The sequence below is a fragment of the Drosophila takahashii genome, chromosome X, assembly GCF_030179915.1.
Source record: "Drosophila takahashii strain IR98-3 E-12201 chromosome X, DtakHiC1v2, whole genome shotgun sequence".
In the NCBI taxonomy this organism is placed as follows: Eukaryota; Metazoa; Arthropoda; class Insecta; order Diptera; family Drosophilidae; genus Drosophila; species Drosophila takahashii.
Window position 1 is genome coordinate 5,055,739 of NC_091683.1, and position 20,824 is coordinate 5,076,562.

Sequence of the window (20,824 nt, forward strand, 5' to 3'; positions counted from 1 at the left end):
CATTTCTAGCGGAGAGGGCTAAAATATGAAAGCGCAAAAAAATAAAAAAAGGAAACGAGACGAAACGAAACGAAACGAAAAGAAACGCAACGAAACAAAACATGGGGGAAGTGAAAAGAACACACACAAAAACTGAATTTTGTGCTTGGATTTCGGGAGGCAGGAGTACAGAGTACAGAGCACAGCTGAAATAGCTACAGAAACATCAGCAGGAACAGAACATAAACATATATGGCAACAACAACAATAACAATTGCAATGACAAATATACCAACTGCAGCAATAACAACCATAGCAGGGCAACGACAAAAGTATGAACAAAAAAAATATAAAGAAAAAGAAAAAGAAAAAAGAAACTGACAAATGTCAACAAAGTTGATTTATTTTCCCTTACATTTATATATATGATATGCAACATTTTCCAAAATGCAATTTATATGTTGCCCACGACAACGACAACGACATTTTCATAATGTCCTGCCCCCGTTTTGCTGCTCACAAATTTCCCATCAACCCTTCGTTCACTCACCCCCTCTTTCATTCGCTCATCATAATGCCGTCCGTTAACCCTTTCACTTGCATCCTACTGAAATTTCCTCCTTGTCTCCTTGGGGTTAAATCATTCTTAACGAAATTATGACTTGGCAATCCAATCGATATTACGCCCGGAAACGCAATTTGAAGCACACATCTCCTATACTTTATGTATATTCTAGATCTTCATCACTGGGATAGTGACGGTTGTTTGGGCATAATTAGTATAACTTTGTTGTGTTCGAATGTAATCTGTAATCTATTGACAAAATGGGATATAAAATCTATTTCTTTCGATTTAAATAAGATAGTTTTATTAACGAGCCGTCGCTTGTTAACGAAGGTAGTTGGGAAATGCGTATCCCAGACCATAAATATAATACATAAAAAAGGATTATTTCCTTACGAGGTATTATCACTATTTATTTCGAATTTAATCGGATAGTTTGATTAACGACCCGTCGCTTGTTAACGAAGGTAGTTTGGAAATACGTATCCCAGACCATAAATATAATACATAAAAAGAGTATTATTTCCTTAGAAGGTGTTATCGCCATTTATTTCGATTTTAATCGGATAGCTTTATTAAAGACCCTCTCCTGTTAACAAAGGTAGCATAGAAATGCGTATACCCGACCGAAATTGTAATACCCATTTTGTGGGGGCCTTAACAAAAGGATTATTTCCTCAGAAGGACCCAACCCCCCGACCCCATTGTTGTGTGCAGCAGTTTCAGTTTCCCAGTTTCAATTTCAGTTTGCAGTGGAATCCTCAATGATATCACTGCTATCATGTTGGTTTGTGTTTTGCGTCCTGGCGAAAGTTTAGCATACGCTGTGCTTAATGCGCCATGTTGCATTCGAGTCGGCCAACTATAATGCACCCATACAACACCCTTCACCCCCTTCACACCCCTCTCCACCCATTATAATGCCACGCCCCTATATCGCCATATCGGGCATATCGCCTTGACATAGAAACATGTGTTTGTGTTTTATTTTTTGTAAAGTATTTTGGCAAAATGCCATTATAATTATACATTGGGCTGGCTGCCTGGATGGCTGGCTATATATATATATATATAGATATATATATTTGTGTGTGGATATATGGAGTCAGTCTGGTATGTTTCATGCTTCGAGTGCTGCCTGACAAAAACAGAGTCGGCCAAATCAGCAGCAGCAGCAGCAGGAACCACAGCAACAACCACGGCAACAACCACACCAACACGAACAACAATCAACGATGGTTGTTGGTTGTTGTCGCTGGCATTGTTCTTGTCGCTGTTTGGCGTTTGCATGGCAAATAAATCAAATTGCTTTTTAAATGGAATGATGGTGAAACGGGGGGAAAGCTGAAAACCCAAACGAATCCGAAATAAAACGAAAACGTTTTCCAGATTTATCCGTCCGCTTTCCCGCTCATATTTTTTTTTTGTGCTTTTTTCTCACCTGAATATATATGATGCGAGTGGGTTTTCGTAATCAAAATTTTGTCGTCGTCGTTGTCCACCGGAAGACTTTTTAAATTGCTTCAATCAATTTTAAAAACCGCACTTGAAGTGACGAAGCGAACAGGCGGCTGCTAGCCAAAGTTAATGACCTATTCAGGAGTCTCCACTTCTCTCTGTGGCATCTGGTATGATGCATTTTTAGCATCAGCCATGCGAGAAGCTGCACCATCCATCCTGTTGTTCAACCCATTGCCTTCCGCTCCTCTTGTCGCCTGTCGTCTGTCTTGTGTCGTTTGTTGCTATTTCTGTTGCCAACTGCAGTGAAAAGTGACAAGTGCTTGTCCGATATTTCGGCCCACAAAGGAGGAGAGCAGCTGGGTTGCAGCTCCGGCGACAGCCAACAATCCTTCTTGTGCCCCCCGGCGGGAATATGAATACCGATTTTCGACAATGGAATGGGAACACCGGGAGCAAAACAAAGATCCTCAGCATTAGCCAAGGACATACGTACATAGGACTTGCATTGTGGTATAACTATGGACTATAGACTACCGACTACCGACTTGGCCGAAACGAAACGAAAGACGTGATAAGTCGAAAAAAGTGTCCAACGAGACAAACTTTGTAAGGGCTCCCTGCTCCTCCTTTTCCTCATCCACAAAGGGGTCCTTCACAACGGATGACGCCGAAAGTCAATTTCGGTCGCTTGAAACTTGGCCAACACACAGTGCTTTTTGGGGGGAATTCAACGAGGCAACAAAGCAACAACGAAACATATCGGTGAGTCTATAGTCTTCCAAGTGAATTAGCTCCACGTTCTAATGAAAATGAGTGAATTAAGCCACTTAATTTCTTGTTGCATACTTTTTGAATACCCAAATTCATTACATTTTTCAAGTATGGTGGGGGATTTCAACCCCGTATTATATTATATAATATTAATATTAAAAAAGATTATAAGTATAACAAATGAAAATGATTTGTTGTTGCATACTTTTTGAATACCCAAATTACTTTCATTTTTCAACCAAGTGTAGTGGGATATAATAATATATATAATAATTAAAAATGATTCTTAATAAAGAAAAAAATCTTAGTACTAAGTTGTAGTACTCAGGGATTTCCCCCCCTTAAAAGGAATAGTTATTCCGTAGACTTTCAATCGACTTACCTCAAATTCCATTGTGATGAAAACGAGTAAATTAAACTCCATTTAATTTCCCCCGCTGCTATTAAGAAGTACAAGCTCTTTGAGCTATTTCCCGGATCATGTCTCTATCCATTAAATGTTTCCATATTCAGCCCTTAAGCCCCTCGTCCAACCTCCTCCCTCCGCAAACTTCCCCAACTTCTCTCGACTCCTCGACACCTCGAAACTCTAACTCTCCGCCTGCTGAAACGAAATGTTTAATTGCACGCAAAACCGCAGTAGCTATTAAAATTGTAGTGCCGTATACGTAAACGAGAAAGTATGGGTACGACGCGATTTACATTAATTTGATTTCGTTTATTATTTGGAACGTTATGTGTGGCCGCCGCCCTGCCTTGTACCATGTGCCATATAGGGCATATGGCACCCTATACTATACACCCTATGCCACCCTCTCCATCCCCCGTTTCTCGCAGGGTCGCTGGTTCAGTTCGTTCGTGAGGTTTGCACGTAACTTAAATGGGCGGTTTTGGCCTGACTCGCTTGATTAAATCGCCGAAATGAAATTTGCCAGCAGAAAAAAGAAAAAAAAAGTCCACAGCTGGACGATGGCGCCACTGAAAGTTACATACATATATGTATAAAGCACCGAGCTCCATTAAGCTCAAGTCAGATTTTAATCTATCCTTACTAGCTGTATACTACTACAACTACTATTAGCACACCCATGTAGTAATGATAGCTGAAGGATTAACTAAAACAAAAAATTTGCATTCACTTTCCGTTTTTATAACTATGAATTAAAAATAATAACAAAGAACTTCAAAATTATAATTATTTTTTTTTTTTAAAGGAACATTATTTTAGGATTTTAAATATTTTGTTCACTAATTTTAGTCGCCATCTTTTTTGTTTCTTCTTGGATTTCGAAAATATTTAAAAATTTTTGATCTTGCAGAATGTCGAATTTAAAAAAATATTCTAAACAAATATTTATTTGTTAATTTTTTTAACCCATCTGATCAATTTAGTCGCAGGATTGCAAGATTGTTTGCAGCCATCATCAGCTTATGCCATAAAATCGTGGGCAAGACTTAGAGCAGAGGTCCTGGTGCACAGATTCAATAGCACAATCCGCTTGGCTTTAACGACTTACGCCGTTTGGCTCAAATAAGATAAACCCGGCGAAAAGCTCTTGGGGATTGCGCATCTTCGTTCTTCGTTCTCAATTCCGCATTCCCTCTTATCTAGAGTTTTTCTTATTTTTCCTTGGTTTTTAGTTGTAGTCTACAAAAGAGTGCAACGCTAGATTTTTAATGTCCCGCACTAACAGAAAGGGAGCAAAAGTTAAATTTTATGTTCGAAATTTTTATAGCTTTTCATTTTTGTCATGCTCTTCTCTCCCAATCGCAATTGTCTGACAACTAAAACAAGTTGCCGTAACTGTTACAACAACGAATATAGTCCGCCCCACTAAAGGGGGTAACAAAAAAAAAAACAAAAAAAAAGGAAAACCCTAGTCCACCGACTCCTTTTCCCCTTTCAGCACTCTTCGTTTTTGGATGACGCTTTACACTAAAAGTAAACGTGTCGGAGGCACTGGTAAAATATCCATAAAATGAACCAAGTTAGCACGTGACCCTCTATAAACCCACGAAGACGACGACGGGTATGATGCCAACTTTACAGCATTTACCAAGTTCGCCCATTTCCAATATTTGTCCTCAGTCGTACGATGAACACTAGTAAAAATTGGATATTGGTGTTTTATGGGAAATTTCCCCACCATTTATAAGTTATTAAGAAATTACAGCTATTGCCTTTCGATTTCTTATCTGCAATATAATTTTTCATCACTTAATTTCATAATCTAAAAGGAAATTTTTTATAAAATTTAAAGAAACCTTAATAGCTAAATATTTGAAATTATGTATAAACTAAGTAATATATAAAACTTCCAAAGACAATAAATTAAAAATAATTAATTTACTTACATTTTTTCCAGTGTTTTCAGAGTTTTCAGAACATCCAATGTAATGTGTGTAGTTGTGTAAAAAATCGAGCTTGTTTTCAAGGGATTTACTTTCTTTCTACCACATAAAGCATTTCCTAACACCTTATGTACCTTAAATTATTATTCTAGGAACACATTTTCAATTATACAAGTCTGTTCTACATTGTATAAACCTTAAAGCTGCAATTTTCGTGGTCTTTTTATTTAAGTGTAGAAAGTAAATCAGTTTACCACAACATCTCCATCTCCTCTTCTTTTAACTTCGATATACATTAAAATTCCGTGGCTATGCTCACGAAATCAATTTGTGCCAGACCAAATAAATCCTATACAAACCGAAACCGAAAGCAAAGCCTCAAAAACCAACCGACCAACCCGAGCAAGCCAACAAAGTCTCCAATGAATACGTTCTTAAATGGCATCATAATTAATAGCACTTAATATCAATAAATTATTTGCAATGCGTGACAGGTGAGCTGGCATTTGCTTTTTGCTACTTGCTTTCGGCTGAGAGGCCAAAAAAACTTGACATCGACAGCTGTCCCTTCCGCGTAATAAAGCAGACACGCCTCCAGGATAAAGCTTACCATTACCAGGGACACCCCCTTCGTTCAGAAGGAGAAGAAGTAGCAGGAGCAGGAGCAGGAAAAAAGTGTAATAACAACATCATCCTTCTCAGCCTTCGGGGCCCATTCGAAATTCTCCTCTCCATCAACAAGGCCGCCAGCTAGGAGGTTTTGACACCAGACGACGACGCCAGACGCCCAGTCCCCCAGTCGAGTGGCGATGGAGAGGCAGAGCACGGAAGGCAGAAGAGGCCATCAAGTGTTTTAATTAGCCCACCCAGACCCATAGACGACCCATAACACCATGCACCATACACCCATCCTTACAGAGAAAACAAAATTGAGAAAAGATCAAATTGATGTGTGCTGGTCAATTTTAGATTTTTTTAAAGATCAATTTGATATGAATAAAGTTTTTGGTTTATCTTATTTTACATTATTTTTTTTTTAAATACTAAATTTGGTATTTTATATGAAATGATAAAATATCGAGTTGACATGAATTAAGGTAGAATTGACCCTATTTCATATCGCAGTTGTTTTCTGTGCATACACCCATCCATACCCCGTAGGACCGACCAGATGCCTTTCCCTGTTCCAAAGACCAACCAACCATCGTCCAACAGACCGAACGACCGACCAACACCGCCTGTCGGTAATTTATGTTTTATTTATGCAAAGATATTGCGGTCCGCGTCGACCACTCCACTCCGCTCCGCTCCTCCACATCCACATCCACTTCCATTCCCACTTCCACATCCACTTCTCCAGTCTGGCAGATGTGAAATGTGAAGTGGAAGTTCACTGTTTGTGGGGTTTTCGGGGTTGGGCGCCATTTCTCGCTGGGTTACGCGTTAATATGCAACATTGTTTAACTGATTGCAGTAGTGGCCGCCGACGACGACGACGTCTAACGAACCCGTTAGCGGTCTGGACAGGATCTGAAGGGGCCTTGGTTATGGTTTTTGGTATTTGGTATTTGGCTTTTGGTTTTGAGGCAAGCTAAATCATCGGGGTGGTTCGCTTTGGCCAAAGCCAAAGCCAACGAACGGGAATAATGCAGATATTATAAAGTGGCTAATGCACGAGACTTCCGTAGAACGAGAACGGAACTAGAAAATGGTTTTACTGAACCTCCAACTGAAATTTAAAAGAGGTCGATATGTCTGGTCGAAATGATCTAGTCGAATATATAAGCAATTTTTTATTATATCTATTTTTAAACTATTAGTAAAAATGTTTGAGTTTTTAAATTATTTATTAAATATTAACATTATAGTTTCTTAATTACTATTATTATTATTATTATTTTTTATTTATTTATTTTTTTTTGGTTTATTTAATTTCTATATGTGTTATGATTTAAATTTATTTTAAATTTTATTATAAAAAAAATACAAGTATTTTCCAAAAATACTTATTTATTCTTATCCAATTTACTTTATTTTACACGCTTTTACACTTTCTGACAGGCTGGACGAGTGGTGCATGCGAAGCCTACCTATTATAATGCAAAATTGATTGATTGAGATAACGCCGGCCAGAAGCACCGCATCCTTCAATCGAATGCTGCTGGTCATAAATCAAGCAGACCTGCACAATTTCACTACCTTTGAGGGTATTGCAGCAAACAAATTGGCCACTTATTTTCTGTTTACCAAACAGCTTGTTCAAGTGGCAAATGGTGGCTTTAAGTTGCAACTTTAATTGCCTGCTGCTGCTTTTTCTGCTGCTGCTGCTGACGCTGCACAACTCTCTCCCCCGAAATGGGCGCACAAAAATAAATTTTGTTAGCTGCCGGGAAATTTGCACAGCTCTCAAACTGTGAGCCGATTTCCTCAAAAGTTCAGTCGGCGAAGAAGCCCTACAGCATTTCTATTTCTCCCCCCTTTTTCCGCCGACGAGTTGCAGTTTATTATACGAATTTTATGTAGCGCATCTCCCCGTGTTTTTCCCCCACCCCCTGCACAAACATTGCAATTTCAAATACTTATTTTTAGAACTCAGAACTTTATACTTTATTTCAGAACTCTAACTCAGTGCTTAAAGTATTTTAATATTTAACAGTTTTTAATATGTTTTTTTTATATTTTATAAGCAGAATCAACGGAGCAATAAAATAATAAATTCAAATATAGATCCAGGTTTTAAAGAGATCAAAATGTAAATATCAATTTTTGTTTTAGAATATTATAAGGACAATTTGGATTAGATAAATTGTCTCTTCATAATTTCTGGCCAACATAATATATCATAAATATGAGTTTAATAAGGCGTTTAATAAGGCAACCGAATGCCATCTCGTTATGAAAGTTCTTTGATCATATTTTATTCCTACAAGGATCCTTATTAAGGGCTACTTGGAATCACTCATTCCCTTTGCCCATGGCCTCATCGTCGTCGCGTAAACCTCACCTTATTTCCTTCCTTTTTTTCCTATTTTTTTTTTTTTTTTTTGGCACACCTTGTGCTTAAGTGCAATGTTGCATTTTTTCCCGACACTTGTTATTTTTGTTTTGATGCATTACACATTTCGCGGCAGCCACTTGGCGACGACGTCTCTCTGAGGATGATAATGATGATGATGATGTCGTTGCTTCGATGGCAAACGCGAACCTTGGGCACCCCAGCCAATTCCATCCTGAATTCTACATCCCCATTCCCCATTTCCCATTCCCAACTGGCTGGCTGTCAAGCGACCTGGCGGCAAAATAGACGAAGGAGAAAATATTTGTGCTAACCATCCACAACTCGGTGTCTCAACCTTCTTCACCTTCCCCTTCATCGCACAAAAAGCGCCCGTAATTGCTTATGCAAATTTTCGCTGCAGTTTTCAACGCATCGCACCGTGTACATAGCTTTAATACGCCACCCCAAAAACTGGAAATCTCGGAAAGGTGAGAGACACCACTCAAGTCGTCGTCCTTTTCGTCCTCGGGATGAAGTTCTTCGCCATGCCAGAGATAGAGATACCAACAGCAGCAGCAGCTGATGATTCTTTGACTCTTGGCAGCAGGCACTTTAACGCGGTTTGCAAATTGTGTGGTGGCCTGGCTTCATCTCCTCGCTTCATCCCAAACGCAACCACAGTTCAGCACACAGATGGAGCAATCTCTGGCCCGAGATTGGAGCCCGCAAATATGATGGTTTTAAGGCGAAGTAAACAACATAAGCAACATCTATACAGGAGTTAGGAGGAGTTGGTGAATAAATTTATAAAGGCAGCGCGGGGATCTTTGTGGGATTCTGGAATCCTGACTCCAGGATTTATTCCTTTTGATTTCGATTTGTGCTCTTCACTTTTGTGTTCTGGGTTTTGTGCAATTTACTTGTCCAGTGGCAAACGGTGAAAATAAAATTAAGATCAAATTTCTATTTTTTTATAATAATCTTATACTTTTTCTTTAAACAATGTAAAATTAATATGGGATTTTTATTTAAGCAGTAAAAATAATAATAAAATAATCTTATATTTCCATTAAATAATTCAAAATTATGATTGGAAATTATATATATTCACTGGCTTAAGGGGTTATATACCTTTTTTGAGCGAAAAAATTGAGGGAACTTTGGATTTTTTTTTGGTGTGTAGCAATTATTTTATGACAGTGAAGTTATTATTTATTGATAGTACATGTTTTTATCGAAACAACAAACCTTTGTTCTTGAAAAAATATGAATAATTTACGAAGTTATGGCAATTCTTTCGGAACCCTTTTTTTTTTATAGCGGCTTGCGGTGACCACGATGGAAGTCCAGCAGGTCAACTTATATCAAAAAACCAAAAATTTTTAGTTAGTATAGTATTATATCCAGTTCGTGAACGATTATTTTTAAGAATATTTGCTTTTTTCTGCATACAGTAACAATTTTTCCAAAAAGTTGATTTTTCGAGTTCTAAAAATTTTATTAAAAAATTCTGATCTGCGAAATTTAAATTGGCGCATAAAAACTGAATCGTTCACGAACTCGGCACAATCATTACGAATAATTTAAAAAAAAATTGAAGAAGATCGATCGAATAGTTCTTGCGCAATCGTGGTCACAGCGAAAGCACTTTTGGAAAAACACGACTTTGAGATAATCGCATTCAAAGTTTTACGTTGACGTTGCAACTATTGAAGTCGAGCGCGTCAAAACGCTGTTTTCCTATCGAACTATTATTCGGATCTGTATGAAAATTTGGGAAGATGTTCTCTAGGGGATATACTTTAAGATTCAGCAAAAAAAAAAAATTCGTTTTTTTGAAAAAAAAAAAAGGTATATAACCCCTTAATGATATTTATATAAATATATTATTTTTACCACTAAATTTATTTTGGAATTTGTATTTATTTGATTTTACTTTCTTTGAAGTAAAATTTATATTTATTATTAACATTATTAAGAGCATATATATTTTAGAATTCCCTATACTTAGTCTATTGAATTTGATCGTTTCTGATCTTTTATGCATTCGTTACATAACCATTTTCAAATCGATAAACGAAAGAACGGAATATTTATTCGATAACCAAGTTCTATTGAATTAATATCATATCGGAGGAGGCGAATCGAGTACTTTAGGATAGAGGAGGGTGGGATGGCAAAAGATGGGGGTTGGTTATGGCGATTTCATCCGCTCTTGCCGCAATCGCCGACCTCTTGTGCTGTTTCTATCGCTATCGCTATAGGTATTACTATTTCTATTCCTATTCCTGTTGCCAGGACAGCTGTCGTTGTCGTGACAATGCAGTGGCTGTTGCTTTTGCTTTTGCTGCATTCGCAATCGCAGCTGCAGCTGCTGTTGCCGCTGCTGCTGCTGCACCCTCGTAATCGTCCTTCCTTCCACTCGCATGTTTCCTGTGTTTGCCATTTTTGTGCGCTGAAATAAATCCATCGTCAGTCCAGCAGCAGAAACACTCGCAAACACACACACACTCACCCGTTGTTGGGCAACCGGAATCACTAGAACTGGAATACATCAGGTTGGTAGAGGGGTTTGTGTCTATAGTGGGGTTAGGATACCATCTCCCCCCTCCCCTAATCAACATGGAGCCCAAGTCCTCGGTTTCATGGGTGTATCCCCGGTTTCCCGGTAGCACCACTTAATTGGCTGCGCCTGTCAATCAGCATCGCCATCGCCATCGCCTCCTCACGTGCATTCGCTTACGGATTGGATGGGCATATGGGATATGGGATACGTGGGATATATGGGATACGGGATAACATGGTCGATTAGGTGCCTAATAGGCAACCGCTAACAGTTGATCGCCGCCAACACATTACTACACCATCATTGCCATGCCATCATCGTAAAGTGAGCTTTCCATTTCAAGGCCTTCCTTTGTGCTCAGTGACACACACGTTCAACCGTTAAAGTGCTAATTAAAATTAAATAAAACTACTTATCTACATAATGAAATACACTGTGAGCTTACCCCGTTCTCAATACTCTGATCTTGCAGGTTGTCGTCGTCGTCAGCAGCAGCAGCCAATCGTCATGGTCCTTCGAGCCTTCGAGCATAAACATTGAAAACAAGCATAAAAACAACCGAGACACGTGAAGCAACGAAAAAGAAAAAAAACTGAAACTGAAAAAGGACCAAGGACGAAGGATAGTTCCGCCGGCACTCTTGGAACTTGTTTTTGAAGGGAAACCTGGTAAGTTTCAGCTGATTAATTCCAATAACAAGTTTAAATTGCTAATTAAGTGAGGGGATTTTCTCTGCAATTAAGGATATTTTATCATTTTATGTAGAAAATATATTTATGAATTGATTAGTTTCTTCTTTAAATATTTTTTAAATATAAGTGTGAAATATAGAGACTTCTTTAAGATATAAAATTAAACTTAGTTTTCAATTTATTCACAAAAAGATCACATAATAATCCTTGCGTGTTTCCGTTTTCATTTTCGCTTTCATTTCGCTTATCGCGCTCAATCGGGAAATTTGAACTAGAGCTCATGATAAATTGTTTGGCGCGATATTAAGTTCATAATTTATTTTTCTGATGCCTGTGTGGCTGGCTGGGGCACGTGTGTGTGGGAAAGAGGGGGGCCCAGATATTGGAAAACGCGTTGGTGTAATTGAGCATTTATATATTATTTTTATGCTCGCTTGACAGATAATTGTGGCCCAAAGGGGCGGACGTTGGGACTGGGATTGGTTGTTAATTTACTTGTCACGCACGTGCCGCTCTCATTGTCCAAGAGACTAACTTATCTTAATGACTCTGTGTGCATCACGTGTGTGTAAATGCAAAAGTAGAACTAACACACACAGTAACAGGGAACAGTACATGCCCCACGGCGCCCTAGGAATCTCTATCCCATTTGTGGTATAGAGATGTTCTTCTTTTCTTCAGATTTTTCTTGCTATGGTAGTGATGACAACATAGTATTTCTGTTACTAAAATAAAATACAAGAAATAAATATAGGAACTAAGAAATTTTTTTTAAATTTTAGTTTTACTGTTATAAATTTATTTTTCTTATAAAGGGATAGGTATTAATATAAATAATAATTATTTTGAGAAAAGACCTAATCCTCAATCATCAATAATAAAATCCATAATAATAAAAATATAAAGATTTTAACAAGTATTCAAGATTTTGTATAATAGGATAGGTACTACTAATATAAATATAAATAATAATTATTTTGAGAAAATTACCAATCCTCAATCAGCGGAAAATTGTACAATTAAAGCACTTTAAAGCGTCTTTATTGAAATTCATTTGGCACAAAAATAGGAGCATAAACTCCTTGTTTCAACATTTTACAATTTTTTTTGTTTCACCACGTCCAAGTAAGCAATAATGAATTTATGCGCAACAAAAATAAATGAAAAGCAACGGCATGGGTCCGGGTCCTCATTCATAGGAAAATTGGGAGCACGGGACTATAAAAAAATAAAACAGAAAAACAAAACAAAAATGAAGGCCAACAGGTCAAGCTGGAAAACAAGAACACGAACACGAGCCGAGCAGCCAGCCAGATCATCTTTTGCCACTTACTCGCCCTGAAACAAATGGCAAACAGGTGTAAAAATGGTTAAGAGAGAAATAAATGGGGAAAATGTGTTTCGACAAGGGCCGAAAAGCCCACAGTAGTGACCTGACTGACTGACCCCCTGACCCCAAGGGCCAGGCCCAAGCCCCAGGCCCTGCGGCCAGCGACCTAAAATTATTAAATTCCGAAACGGCGATTAAAAAGTACAACGAAGGGGTGCCGGCTCGTCCTTGTACAGAATCCTGACACGGGAGCAAAAGCGCTCTTTCTTTGCCTCTTCGCCTCCATCTCTCGTCTCTTCCCATCGCAGGCCTGACAAATCCAGCACAGATGGGGCCAAAAAACAAAAAAAAAAAAAAAAGTGGGCTTTTGGGGGCCCCGACAAAATAACAAAAGCCTCAAAAGCCATTGAAAAACGGTTGCCCAGGCCGCGCGTGGTCTTGACCGTTCACATCTACAATCCAGCAATCCACCTCCATGGTCCCCTGGGCTCATGTCGTCTCCTCTCCTCTCCTCTCCTTTTTTTTTTTGTTAGCTAGTAGCCAGTAGTCCTTTCGGGTTGAACCGATAAGCCTAGAAATGTTACAAACTGATTGTCCCGTCCCGCGCCAGTATTTTAGTATGTATTTTGGGGACAGATTAGGGAGCGGATGTGGCATAACAGCGCGAACCACCGACCAAAAGCCAAGCCAAAATGCTTCATTTATACCCAAATCGAAATCTCTAGAGTCATAAAGAAAGAGGCGGTGGCTTGGTTGACTTTTGAAAAGTATTTCTTTATTGACTTGACTACTGCATGAGCCACCCAAAAGAAACAAGGGAGAACGGTATAGTATTAAATATTTTAGTCGACTATCAGATACCTGTTACCCTCAGCCAGAGTGAGTGCGAGATATGCAAGCACTGCTTGGACTGCTTGCACTGCTTACAAAGTGGTTGTTGCGTTATTTGTTCATAACTTTCTAGTGACTAGTCCGATTTGAAAAATGTTTTTGTATTTAGATATGTATTAGGGATCTCTACCGTTACATACTTTCCGACAAATACAATGTACCCTTCAGTTCGACGAGTAGTGGGTATTAAAAGATCTGGGCGCGATACAAAAGAGTCAAATTGGTTCTGACATCGCATTGGGCATTCAACAGATACGCCCATTTGGTGAGCTGGTGAGCACAGAGTGACATAAAGGTTTCGCAAGTCAAATGTCGATTCGCATTACTGTCCCCGTCGTTTTGTGCTTTTCAACTTGTATATATTTGGGTATCCCCATTGTTTTGTTGGGGATCTGAAAATGGTTGAAAAGTAATACCAACATATTTCAGCATGTCACTTTCAACTTTGGAATAATTTGCAAATATATTCTCCTGTTGGTCTTATTTAGTTGTTGTGTGTACATCCTAATATCGGAAATGAAAATCGAAATTCCCTCTTGTTGTGACTTGTTCACCAGAAAGTCCCCCTATCTCGAGGTAAACAAACTGAATTAAATCGAGTGAATCTCTGGGTTTCTATTCCCTGATTCACTGATTCCCCGATTCCTTGTGCACTTGTGTGCTTATATAGACTGCATGCAGCATTTATCCATGTGGCAGAAGGGCGGAGAACTGGGAAACTGGGGAACTGGAGACAGGTGTCCTGGTTGAGTGCACATCCACTGACGTTGACTTTGCTGCGTGGACAAGAAGCGTGCTTCCTGTGCGGAGATTGCAAGTTGCAACTGTTGTGCCGTCAGCTAGAAAACTACATCGCGGAACTTTAGCCGCTTTGTTCACTCGTCTAAATCCAACCATTAATATGCAATCGAATTTGCTCAGCAAACGATTGTCCTTGTCTGCCTACTAAATACTTTATAAGCAAAGCGAAAAACGAAAAATATATATGTGCTAGCACCAAAATAACTGCTTGCACTGCTTGCAAAGTGGCTATTCCGTTATTTGCTCATAACTTTTTAAAGAAAAGTCCGATTTGAAAAATCTTTCGATTGAAAGCATTGGGGAACTTGAACATATAATTTATATATTTAAAAAAAAGAGCAATTCCAAAGTAATGCAAAAGTATGTATACAAATCAGTATTAATTTATTTGTATACCTTTGCTGCTGTGTAAGCCTTTAAGCGATTTACTTTAAATTTTTAAATGGCAATATAAAACTTTTGCAGTCGTCTGTTTTTATGTGCCAACGGTTACGACGGATCCAGGTTCTCAAAATAATAAAATACGGGCAACCTTGACTGTCTCTCGATACAAATTATGTTGCATTGCTAAAATACATTTGCGCAACTTTTATTCAAATCAAACATTTATGGTAATTTTCTAGGAAAGTTGTATTGATATTGACAATACAAACTTGGTCCGCTCAGAAGCGTATTTCTCTACAGATTTTTCGCGATTTTTGAAAAGAAAAAGGAAGACCGTAGGAGAGGGAAAATGGGGGGCGTGCCGACAGAATTTTCTGCGTGGGCAATTCTAGTATCTGGTACTCGATGTGTACCAAAAACACAAACGCCAAAAAAACGAAAAAAAAAAGAGTGGTAAAGTGAAGGCGGCAGGAAAATGCGTAAGCAGAAAAGTTTGCAGCACACAAATGGATTTCCCCAAAACAGTTTTGGGTACATAAATCTAAATGAGCTTAGTGTGTGTAACGTCGCTGGGAAAAAGAGATTTATTGTTTGATTCTGCAGCATCCACGCCCCGAATTTCCACGCTTTCACCTCCGCCCAATCATTTTTGCACCTATATTCCTATATATTCCAGTTGAAGCCCGAGAGGCAATGGGCGAACCAAATCTTTATGGATTTCGCTATGTAGTTGGATTGACATCGCCCCAATCCCCCGCCCGCCCAATAATTCGTTGGTTTGTTGGTTGGAGAAGGAGAGAGAGATTCAGGTACCGAATCCGAATCCATTCCCTGCTCTGGGCTACAAATAATCTCTGGGGGTTGTAACCGCAACCAACTTATTGCTAAATTCCCGTTTGAAACGACATATAACTCATAATGCGTGCATATAGTTAAAAGCAACGACATTAAGCCGATTTATCCAGATTTTCATATAATGAAAAGGAATTGGTAATATTTATTTTATTATATTATTTCCGAATTTATATATTTTTTTTAGATCCTTATGCCAATCCGTTCTGTGTGATTTTGGCTACTTCCCTTTATTGCGGTAGACGTTTATAGATTCGATTTAGATGAGATTTATATAAAATAGAAATGATCCATTTACACAATGAAACTTCAAACTGAAGAAACACTTTTTAAGAAGTTTCGATTTCGCCCCAACCTTTGCCCTAGTTTATATTTAGATTTTGTATGGCCCAATCCATAAGTTTTTTACACTCCCTAGGGTGCGGCGGACTTATAAACAGATATAGATATAGATTTTCTCTGCTCGTCGCTTAAGGGGAATTTTTATTTACAAAAGTATTATATATCTTAACACAATGAACCTAACTAATTATATTTTGTCCTCTTTATCTTTGCAGATTACCAGGTTCTTGTTAAATGGGTAAGTTATCCAAGTTTAAGGGTCATTATTTTTTTTGAAAACTTAAAAGCGTCAATTCTCATTTGATGAAATTAAAAGTGTCGTGCTGAAATCTCATAAAGCAGCCACAATCAAATGCAATTATCTTCAGAAAGAACAAAGTTATAAAACTTTTGCGGATCGTTAGATGCCACTTTACTCAGTCGATTTGATTAATGTTTCTGGGCCAATTTTCTATGGCATTCTGCACTTTCTTCCTACTACTACCACTACTACTACCCCTTTTTTCAGTTTCAGTGGCGGCAAGTGCCCCACATTGGCAGCAATTTTTTTTAACTCATTACCGCCCACTTCCTACGCCACATTCCCCCCTCTTTTCCTCTCTTTCTCTCACTCTATCCCTCTCTCTTTTGTACACATTGCAAGCGTATTATTCGTCTTTGGAGTTCCACGGAAAATAATTAACATGTCAGTTCGGTTTGCTCGTAAAACTTTTGCACACACCCTCACACTCACACTCACACCCACAAAGGCACGCGAACTTCCGCCCACACACACACACACAAAATAAATAAAAAATGTGAAAAAAATAAAGAAAAAAAATATGGCAGTGTTTTGTCGCGTTGTTGTGTTCCGCTTGCCAGAGAGTTAAAGAAAAGAGTCGAGCGAAATTCCGGTAAAAATTCATTTTCTTTTAAAGAAAATGCTCTGCATTTTAATGGCGAAAATGTGTAAGAAATCAAAACATGCAATACAAGAAAGCAAAAGCAGAAAGCAGGCCAAAAACAAAAACGAAAACACCAGGAACAATTTGTACCGAGGTCATTCTTGCATCCATAACACAAAAAAAAAAAGAACCGCAAATGAAGTATACAAATAGCCAACTAAGTGGACTGAAAACTGAAAGGAAAACTTTTGAGAAAATTTGTGTTTTCTGAAAGAAGGTGCCTTGTTTTGTAATTCAAGATACACATAGTATTTTAGAACCCAGGAATCTTCAGATTTTTCAAAATATTATGATATTAGTCGAATATCTCCAATCTCTTTATCTCTCCAATATCTTTTTGGTTATGGAATTTTATGTCAAATCGTTTTCCCTAAACAGTGAACATGCAGATAAAAATAGTGACACCTTTATAGTAATAGATGGTGTGTTATGAGAGGTCCTTCAGTTGAACTACCTGAACTAGAAACAAGTTGCTATATAGCCCCATGAACCGTTTGAATGCATATGTCTTTCACATTTACTGCTAAATATATGTTTATTTTTCACGAGTACTACACGAATATTCTGGGAAATGTGTGAAAAAAAGGTTACAACATTGAGAGGTCGGAAAGGTCTTCAATTGCGACTTGAATTCAACGTTATGAACACCGGTATCGTACATCGTACTACCTCCTTCGTCCTCCTTGGCCCTTTTTTTATTTTTTTTTTTTTTTTCTTGGCGTGGCTAATAAGATTCACTCCACTTTTGCGCGCTCTCTCTCTCTTTCTCGCCTACTCGCTCACTCACACGCTCGCACTCTGTCGCTCTCTTGATGGCACTTTGCATGCAAATTGTGTTCTATTTGCATACTTTTTGCAGGCACTGTGATGCATATGCATGTGCTGGTGCAGACATAGGTACACGGATAAAAATGCAAAAAAAAAAGAAAGAACACCTTGATATCAATTTAATATTCGCAAGTCAAATAGATATTTGCATGCATTTTATTTGATGAGTGAATTATATCAAAAAATAATGTATTTCATATTGCAGGCTCTGGGAAATTGAAGGAAAAGTTTTAGGTAGAGGGTTGAAAAAGTATTCAAAATAAGTTTTTAAAAACTCAAGTGTAGATCCGGAATAAATTTATATTTCTCTCTGGAATCTGTTCTAAAATGATATAGTAAATCAACGTATAGATTATTTTCTTATAATAATATACGCTTTTTTTTGCGTGTACATATATATGTATGTATATCTGTCGCATATTATGTGTAGCCAGGTACTTATACTGCATTGTCTGAGTGCGAGTAGATGAGTGTGAGTGTCTAACCCCCGATGTGCTTTATAAAGAAGCTCACACACCTTTTCACACAAACGTAAATATCATCTCCAACTTTTCCGACGTTGTAACCGCTCATCTGCTAACCAAATTAAATCCCGAGTTGGTGGTAAACTTATTTCCCCCAAAAAAGCACCTAAACCTTATAATTTGTGAGTGCAATAAATCCAATATTTTCCTAAGATTTGTTAAATCTTGATCTGAACAAATCTGAACCCGAAAGTCAAAAAACCATTCATTAGGAAAATTCTAAAAAATGTTGCGCTTATTAAATAATAATCCCAGCTACCTGATATCGTTATCCCTACTCTTACTCCATGATTGACGATTATTAATAGGGGTTTTTCCCCTCCTTATCCGCGGATGGAAGTGGGCTAAAAACTTTCGCGATGCTTTTATAAGTATTCTATGATTCACACAATACATCAGCCCTCGCGAATGCCTTCAAAAACTTTCATCCCTGACGAGGACAACAAACTGCAGTCACTTTGTTTGCCCTGGCCACACTGAGTACCAAGTACACCGAGTACCGAGTACCGAGTACTGAGTAGAAGTGGAGTAGTGCTAGTGAACTTTTACAAACTGCTTCTCTGCTGCTGCTGCTCCTCTATTCAAACTGGGTGCTTCCTTGACTACTGCTGGCCTAAGTTTGCACCAAGTTGTTTCCAACATTTGTTCTGCACCGTAGAAATTGAGAAACGGAGAAATGGAGAACTGGAGAAACATATAGAACCCAGAACCATAGAAATATAGAAGCGGAGTAACTGGAAACTGGAAACTTTTGGCGCCAGCTTAGCGGCGCTCAACTTTCAGCTTTTCCCATTTTGGCAGGACTCTCAAGCGCTCATTTGTTAAGTTTGTTGGCAGCCCAAGTCGAGAATATGCGGTGGTTATATCAGGCTAGAAGAAGGAGGGCTCAGAGGGAAGTGGGCTCCCCACCGGAAGGCGGAAGGCGGAAGAAAGGGGCATGGCCAGACAAAGGCTACGTTCTTCGTTGGGCTTCCTGCCTACAATATGCCATATGCCATATGCATATGCACATAAATTTTGTTGCATTTCAAGTATTGCACACCAGCAGCAGCAGCAGAGCTCGGGGACTACTACCACTACCACTACTACTTCTAGCTGAGCTCGAAAAGGACTCCTCTCAACCACTCAAAGGATGGCAAACAAAGCTACATACACACACACACACATCACTTGACTGCATGTGCCCTGGAAAGTGACTTGCGTTCGGGCTAAATTTTAGTGGGTTTGTCTAGCAGCTTGTCGTGCACGTAAACCTAAACCAACTGAATTTGTCCATTACAATTGCATCCGAGAGCCCAATTCCGCTGCTCGCCCCTTTCATGCTGAGCAGCATTATAAATCGAACCTCCTCTGAACCCCCGAAACCCTCGCAGCCAAAAGGAAAGATAACATTTTCCGCAGGGACTTCAGAGAGTTTGGCAGATGAAGATGGTACGGTACAGATGGGTTTTTTTGGAGGGGGGGAGTGGAAGTGGTGCATCTCAGTTGGAAATAACATAATTGAGGCTTCCATGACACTAACTCTATTATGTCAGGGCTTTTGAAGGCTTATTTAAAAGGAATAAATCACAATATCTGTTTACTTACCAGGTTAAAAGTCACTGGATCAAGTCAATCAACAATTGTTACATGTGTGTGTGCTCCAAAATGATGAGTTATATTATGATACCGAAAATCACTCATCACCTTTATGGGCCCAAGAACTTTCACTGAACAATATCCTCTTTAAGGATGTGATAACATAAAAAAAATATATACAAAGCTCTGACTTCAACGCCATTGTTGATTATGTTTAAGGGCATAATAGGAGCTTAGTCGTGAAATGTCGTCGTCTTACGCGCTGTGTTGTGTCGTCCTGGCAAGTTTTAATCGAAAAATGCCATAAAATAAATTTAAAATTCGATAAAAACGCGACGGGGATGCTCAGTCAAGTGTGTGGCAAGTGGCAAAAAGAGCAGGACACCCGGAACGGAACACAGGGCAACAATTGAAAATAAAAACAAGTGAGGAAAAGGTAGAGTTGAGTTAACCGACAATGGGATACCCTGTAAATGTATATATTTTATAAATAGTCATCAGGCGCAATATGATGAAGTTGTGAAGTTTGTGGATAGTTCACTGATTAGTAGGTATTTTTAGTACTTAAAAGCGTTGCGTTAAAAAAAAAAAACAGAAGAAAAGAAAAAAGGAAAAAAAAGAAAAAAAAAAGAAAAAAGGAAAAAAAAGAAAAAAAAAGAAAAAAAAAGAAAAAAGGAAAAAAAAGAAAAAAATAAAATACAAAAAAACAAGAGAAAAAAAGGAGTTATTTAAAAATGTTTCGATCTTCAATATATTTATTAAGATTCTTAGGTAGAAGATGTCTTCATAGGTGTTCTGCTTTCCGAACTTTGATAACTCTGAAGAAAACTTTTAGAGGTGTTTCCTGATCAAACAACAATTGTAAACACCCGCTGCAAGGGTATAATTATACTTCACAGGAGCTGAAAACAATGAGCCAGCTAAGGCTAAGGCACCTGATACAATCAAACTTTGTTTGGGTGAAAA

General features: G+C 38.4%; 1 protein-coding gene across 3 annotated transcripts in view; it reads left to right on the top strand.

The window, feature by feature from the left end:
* Positions 1-20,824, top strand: part of kek5 (kekkon 5) — a 120,503-nt gene that overhangs the window by 77,695 nt on the left and 21,984 nt on the right. For all 3 annotated transcript variants that reach the window (XM_044396158.2, XM_017155600.3, XM_070218698.1), the window contains 2 exons: positions 11,165-11,360; positions 16,200-16,222. The gene's annotated coding sequence lies outside the window, so the exon portion shown is untranslated. The remainder of the gene's footprint in view (positions 1-11,164; positions 11,361-16,199; positions 16,223-20,824) is intronic.